The following is a 7,193-nucleotide window of genomic DNA, read 5'->3' as shown; positions in this document are numbered from 1 at the left end:
ATTTGTAGCTAAATTTTCTAAAATCAGCCATTTCCTCTTCTTGCCAAATTTCAGAGGGCAAAGTACATGCAACAGAAGCTGACCTCTATCTCCCACAACACTATTGCTGACTTCAAAGTCACCATTCTTTGTCAAAGAACTTCAAAGGGAGACTCCAGCATGGAAATGCTAAATTAGAACTTGCAAGAAAGTTCACTTCTACTATTCCTGAATGGAGACAATGAATTTTTCTCCCATGACTGGTGTTAATTTTCTATCCCCCATTGCAATCCCCCTATCTGCAATCACAAAAGGTGCTCTGGAAGCGTGCAAAACAGTATGCTTTCAAACTACTGCTAGAGAGGCTGCAGAGGCCCAGTGTACAATGGGGGGATTAGGCTTGCCCACCAGCAATGGTGAGGCAAACATGGGGATAGAATGGGGGATAGAATGGGGCAGGGGAAGGGTGGAACAGGACAGAACAGGTGTGGGGTGGTGGTGGACAGGTCGATGAAAGTATCGACCCAATGTGCGGCGGCAGTGAAGAAGGCCAATTCTATGCTTGGGATCATTAGGAAGGGTATTGAGAACAAAACGGCTAATATTATAATGCCGTTGTACAAATCGATGGTAAGGCCACACCTGGAGTATTGTGTCCAGTTCTGGTCGCCGCATCTCAAAAAAGACATAGTGGAAATGGAAAAGGTGCAAAAGAGAGCGACTAAGCTGATTACGGGGCTGGGGCACCTTCCTTATGAGGAAAGGCTACGGCGTTTGGGCCTCTTCAGCCTAGAAAAGAGACGCTTGAGGGGGGACATGATTGAGACATACAAAATTATGCAGGGGATGGACAGAGTAGATAGGGAGATGCTCTTTACACTCTCACATAATACCAGAACCAGGGGACATCCACTAAAATTGAGTGTTGGGCGGGTTAGGACAGACAAAAGAAAATATTTCTTTACTCAGCGCGTGGTCAGTCTGTGGAACTCCTTGCCACAGGATGTGGTGCTGGCGTCTAGCCTAGACGCCTTTAAAAGGGGATTGGACGAGTTTCTGGAGGAAAAATCCATTATGGGGTACAAGCCATGATGTGTATGCGCAACCTCCTGATTTTAGGAATGGGTTAAGTCAGAATGCCAGATGTAGGGGAGAGCACCAGGACGAGGTCTCTTGTTATCTGGTGTGCTCCCTGGGGCATTTGGTGGGCCGCTGTGAGATACAGGAAGCTGGACTAGATGGGCCTATGGCCTGATCCAGTGGGGCTGTTCTTATGTTCTTATGTTAACAGGAGGAGGGCAGGAGGCATATTGAAAGTGAGTAGGTATGGTACTCGGTGTGGTCATCTTGTGCTGGTTGCTATCCCCTTCCTATCCTCCCAACACGTTCCTTTTCTCTCCTTAGACCTGTCCCAGTGAAAGAGCTAGGGCAAGTCTGAAGAGACCCAATGGTTATTGGGAGGCTTACAGAGGGTAAGGGTAAATCACTTCCCTTTCCCCTCCTGATTCCCACCACCACCACAGCATGCAGCGTAGCCTGTTTTGATGTGGCTGCATGCTATGGAAGGGGAAACCGTAGGATTAGGCCAGTGGTTTTCAAAGTCTCTGGGAGAGTTTGAGAACCACTTAGTTCTTGCGTGGGCGGGAGGGGGGAGGCAGCAGGGGCGGGGGAAGGCAGCGGCGCAATCCCCAAGATCGCGCTGCTCAGGGGGGCTGCAGGGGAGCCCAGTGCCACCTGCAGCAGGGCTCCCCGCGGCAGTGAAAGTAGATGCGGAGTGATTGTGCCCCGCTAAAGTGGAAGTGGAGAGCGATCGCTCCACATCTACTTTCACCCTGCGGGGAGCCCTGCTGCAGGTCGCACCCCGCACCCCCAGGTACACGTACCCAAGCCCCTGCAGCCCCCCTGAGCGGTGTGATCCTGGGGATTGCGCTGCTGCCTCCTCCCTGCCTCCAGGCTTCCCCTGCCCCTTAAGGGGGCAGGGGCCAGGACCCGCAGGCTCGAGCATCACAACACCCCAGTTTGAAAAGCCCTGGATTAGGCTGTTAGACATTTAAACTTTAAGTGTACACTGGCTCCCTGAGTTACAAACTTCCAAGTTACAGACAGCTGCATTGGTGCTTTTACACAAGTGTAATATATATTTTGGTTGTGCTTTTATCAAGGCATGATAGTTCAGGACCTAGTGCACTATCTAAAAAACTGATGGCTTCACCTACATATATTTCACTTTATATACAGACCCTTGGAATCTAACCTGTACATTTCTTGCATTTCATGGCCATTTGGCCTTCCCATGTAGATTTTTTCTGTGTGATGTGTGCACACACAGATGCATGCATGCATACACTGACTCACACACATGCTCAACCTTTGCTTTCTGAAGATTTAACTGTTTTCATCTGATATATTGGACTCTAATCCATAACAGCTTGTGTTACCATAAATCTTTTAGCCTTTAAAGTGCCCCAAGACTCTTTTGTTGCTTACAGAGTAGCTATTAATGGACTCCAAGCAGGTGCTTCCCTTTTTCCAGACTGACTTTCCAGGGCCACTTCGGCAGCTGCATCATGTTTGTCAGATGCGAAACAGAGAGCTGTCCCAGAGTTCTGAAACTGACCCAAAGCCATTCTAAATTTAGGTAAGTAACAGGATCAAGCAAACCTGTGCTGATGTTGTGATGTCCAAAAGCACCATCCTAAGAGGTTTCTGCTGCCTTTTCACTCCAGGAAGCTTTACTTTTTGATGTGGTGTCTATCGCACTTTTAGTGTAATATTGAAGCACCTTGTTGAGTACTGTTGTGGAATAGCAAAAAGGAAATCTTAGACTGCAATCCTATACTCCAGGGGTGTCCAAAGTTTTTGGCAGGAGGGCCACACTATCTCTCTGACACTGTGTCGGGGGCCAGGGAAAAAAAGAATTAATTTACATTTAAATTTGAATAAATTTACATACGTTTACATAAATGAATATATTAAAGATGAACTTATATGAATGAAGGTCTTGCAATAGCTCAAGGCCTATAAAAAGGCCTTGCACAAAGCAAGGCTGGCCTTTCCTTTTCTGCCGCTACTGCATCACAGATGTGAAACAGCAAGCAGTGGAGGAAGCCCTCATCCCACAGCTCACCGAGAGGTCAAACAGTTGCCCTCACACTGAGAGCAGTTGCATCGGGCCAGTGTGGGCTCCAACAAATCACTGGAGGGCCAGAGGCTCATTGGAGACTGAGAGCTCCGTGAGGGCCGCATTGAGAGGCTTCGAGGGCTGCAAGTGGCCCCAGGGCCGGGGTTTGGGCACCCCTGCTATACACACTTACCTGGGAGAAAGTCTCATTGAACCCAATGGGACTTACATCTGAGTAAACATACATAGGATTGTGCTGTTAAATTGAAATCCACACCTTCTATTTGGTGACACTTAATGTCCATAAACTGAGTCACTCAATATTTCTTATTACTCACAGAGATGTTCATCCTGTAGATAAGGGGAGCCCAAACCCTGACCCTGGGGCCACTTGCAGCCCTCAAGGACTCCTAATCCGGCCCGCTGAGAGCCCCCAGTCTCCAATGACCTCCAGCCCTCCGGAGACTTGCTGGAGCCAGCACTGGCCCAACACAACTGCTCTCAGCTTGACAGCCAACTGTTCGACCTCTCATGAGACAAGGGCTCCCTCCACTGATTGCTGTTTCACATCTGTGATGCAGCAGTAGCAGCAAAGGAAAGGCCGGCCTTGCTTTGTGCAAGGCCTTTTACAGGCCAGGAGCTATTGCAAGACTGTCATTCATTCATATAAGTTCCTTCTCTAATATATTCATTTATGTAAATTTATTCAGATCTGAAATGTAAATTAACTTTTTTTCAGCAGCCCCAGGCACAGTGTCAGAGAGATGATGTGGCCCTCCTGCCAAAAAGTTTGGACACCCCTGATCTAGATGGACTCTAGGCAGTTGAGACCTGATAGCTAAAGGTGTTCAGGGTGCTTAGAAAGGTATTTAGAAACTAAATGGTATCAGGATTCTGTGGGTGCCAAATCTGAACATTAAAACCTGCACAGTAATCATATTTAAAATGCTTGCTTTTTCTTTTTGTTACCAAAGCAGTGATGACAGGAGCATTTCCCTACTGGAAAATGTTAAAGCTCAATCCTGTTTATTTAAAAGCCAGGCCATTCTTACTTGGTGTACATTTGCAGTTTTAATGTGCACCAGAATCTGAAATTATCAGAGAGCTTTCTAAAGATCAACTCCCATTGTGCAACTATTCCAGCAGGAATGGATTAGTGTGTGCAGATTCCCCACCCAACTGGATGCATTGGTATAGTTCACCATGAAAAGCTGAATCTACTCAGTTTTATGACTGGGCCATATATTAAATTTTCTGTGACCCTACTCCCTTTTCTGCGATAGTTCCACATTGGCAAAACTCTTATGGAATTCAACCACATGGGATGCACAATGCCATAAAGCTTCTATTCAAAATATGACAAGGTTTTGCAGCCCCAGTAAACAATTAGTGTTTAAAATTTGAAGTGCACTATCACCACTCCCACTTTTTTTTGACTTTAACTACAATGTCCATTTAAAGTCTCTTGAATTTGGAGACATGAGGCTAGATCTCATGGAATAACCCTGCAGGCATTTATACATCGGAATGCGACATTATGAAAAACAAAATAAATTCAAAGATCCATCTTGCAGCCATTCAATTACTTACTAGATGCAAGAAATACAGAAAGCATACTGCGATTGAAACTGTTAAATTTCCAGAATCCTTTTCTTAGGAAAGGTGATGTGATTTGGGTCCTGGGAGCATGTAATTTCTGTGGCAGCAGCTGATCAGCCTGACCCAGTACAAATAGTACTGGTACTTTGCCCATTTGAATATGTTCTTCCCATTCACATTAATGGAAGTAACCATGTTCACATAAAGTGATGCACGTTGGCAGTCTTCTCTGCTGAAATAAACAGGGATCCCCTGAGGGGTTCTGGGAAACAGGGAGCTCTGCGTATATTTTTAGCACACAGTGGATGCTGGGCTTTCTCATAGGGGTAACAAGCCACAGTCAAAGGGGCTGCAGTACCCTAAGCTCCTATTTGTTTCCAACCCTTTTTCCCCATAACAATTTTCAACCAGTGCACTACAGCACACTGGTGTGCTGCCAATGGTCCTCAGGTGTGCTGCAGGTCATTTATTAGTAGGGCCATTGGGGAATTTAACTCCCAACCCTGCTGGCAGCACAGTGGGAATTGTCAATTGTCAAAAAAACTGATGGGGCTCCTTAACAATTTTAATATCTGGCAGCCCAATCCTATGCATGTCTACTCAGCAGTAAGTCCCATTAGAGAATGGGGCTTACTCCCAGGAAAGTGTGGATAGGATTGGGCTGTTAGTGTGCTGCAAGATGAAAAAGGTTGAAAATCACTGTTCTAAGAACACACCTTTCCCATTACATACACCAAACCTTCCTATGTCACTATCATTCAATGAGTTCAGAACTGGCATTTTAGTCCCATATCAACAGGTCTGTGACAAATAGGATGGCTGGCCTTAGAGACAGGGACTTGCTGAAGGCTACATAATTTTGATTGCCAAGTGTGGATGTGAACATAGGCTTTCTACATTGACACTCACTCTGCATGGGAGAAGGACTTTGGCAAAGCCTTGTATGTACAAGATCCTTAAATCCTATGACAAAATCATTCAGTAAAGACCCTCTAAATGACATATGTATCAGTTTTAATTTAGGCATTTCCATTACTCTATGGCAGCGGTTCTCAAACGGGTGGGTCGTGACCCACCAGTTAGTGTAAAGGTTCCCCTGTCCCTTTAAGGGGCAGGGGAAGGGGAGAGGTAGGGAAGCGATCCCCAGGATCGCATCCGTTTGGAGGGGGTGCTTGTCACTTACTTTTAGAAGGTAGGGCTGCAGCAGGCTGTAGGAGGTGCGGGGAGCCCTGCGCAGCGCTCCCCAAGGCTTTGAACTTTCACTGAAAGCAGGTGCAAAGAGCCTCCTGCTCTGCAGCCCTGCCTTCTAAAAGTAGAAGACAAGCACCCCCCCTCGCCCCCCCTTAGCAGCTCTATCCTGGGGATCGTATTGCTGCCCTAGCCCCTCCCCAACAAAGACTTACTGAGGGAGTAAAGCTCCCTCAAAGTTTGAGTACCACTGCTCTATGGGACTGAAGCAGTTCTTAAGAGATGTCCCCCTCTTCCAAGAGAATTTAAATGTTAATAGTAGCAGTTACTGACACCTCTGAAATCAGAGCTAGTGACCTTTCACCAAATGCCAAAGTTCTTCGGTCAGTTGGTAGAACAGTAACCAGTATGATAAATACAGCCCTAGGCACTAATTATGGAGATTATTTGCTTTGAAGTTTTATTTAATGCCTTCTTTAGAATCCCACCATCAGCTGCTTGTAGATTTCTCTCTATCCATTAATAATGCCTATAAAAAGATATGAAACTCCTTTGTCTTGCAGGGATGAATGGATTTTCCCTGCCCTGGGGTTTTGCAACCTTTTGCAGTTTTCAGTTAGCATCTCTTTTTCTGATACAGATTAGTATCTTATGCTCATTGATTCAAATCACAGTGCAGAAGGGAAACTGGATGTGGGGCTATCACATCAGGAGTCCTTTTGCACTGCAATGTAATCAATGCACATTTGTGCTAGTGCAGATTGTTACATTATTAGATTAAAAAAAGCAGGCAGCAAATAAACTGCAGATTCATAGCATCTGAACAAAGCCCAGAAATAATGGAAGAACATCATAATCACTAATGTAGTAGTTCTCAAACCTTTTGGTCTCCTGAGCCCTTTACACTCCTAAGAAGAATCTCAGGGAGCCCTACCACTACATGCACAGAATCTAAGGGAGGGCCAGAGCAACAATGCATGTACAGAGTAGCATAGCCCTGGGCTCTATGCCAAATACCAGTGAAGAACTGGAACAGGAAGGGGAATTAGAGCCACAGACAGGGGAGCTGGGGGCGAGAGATGAGCAAACCAGGCAGGGGCAGATGGTCACCACTTATGGTGTGCTCATGGAGCCCCTAAAGGGAGTCCCAGAGCTCCTAGAAGCACACTTTGAGAAACGGTGCACTATTGTATCAGTACCACCTCAGGAAAAAAGTACCAGGTAATCCTACACGTACTGCCCTGGGAGTAAGCTCCATTGACCACAGGAAGACTTCCTTCTGCCTAGATATGCATAGGATTTCATA

Source organism: Tiliqua scincoides, chromosome 2 (genome assembly GCF_035046505.1).
Source record: "Tiliqua scincoides isolate rTilSci1 chromosome 2, rTilSci1.hap2, whole genome shotgun sequence".
Classification (NCBI taxonomy): Eukaryota; Metazoa; Chordata; class Lepidosauria; order Squamata; family Scincidae; genus Tiliqua; species Tiliqua scincoides.
The sequence above is the reverse complement of the archived record's forward strand: the minus strand, read 5'-3'. Positions refer to the sequence as shown.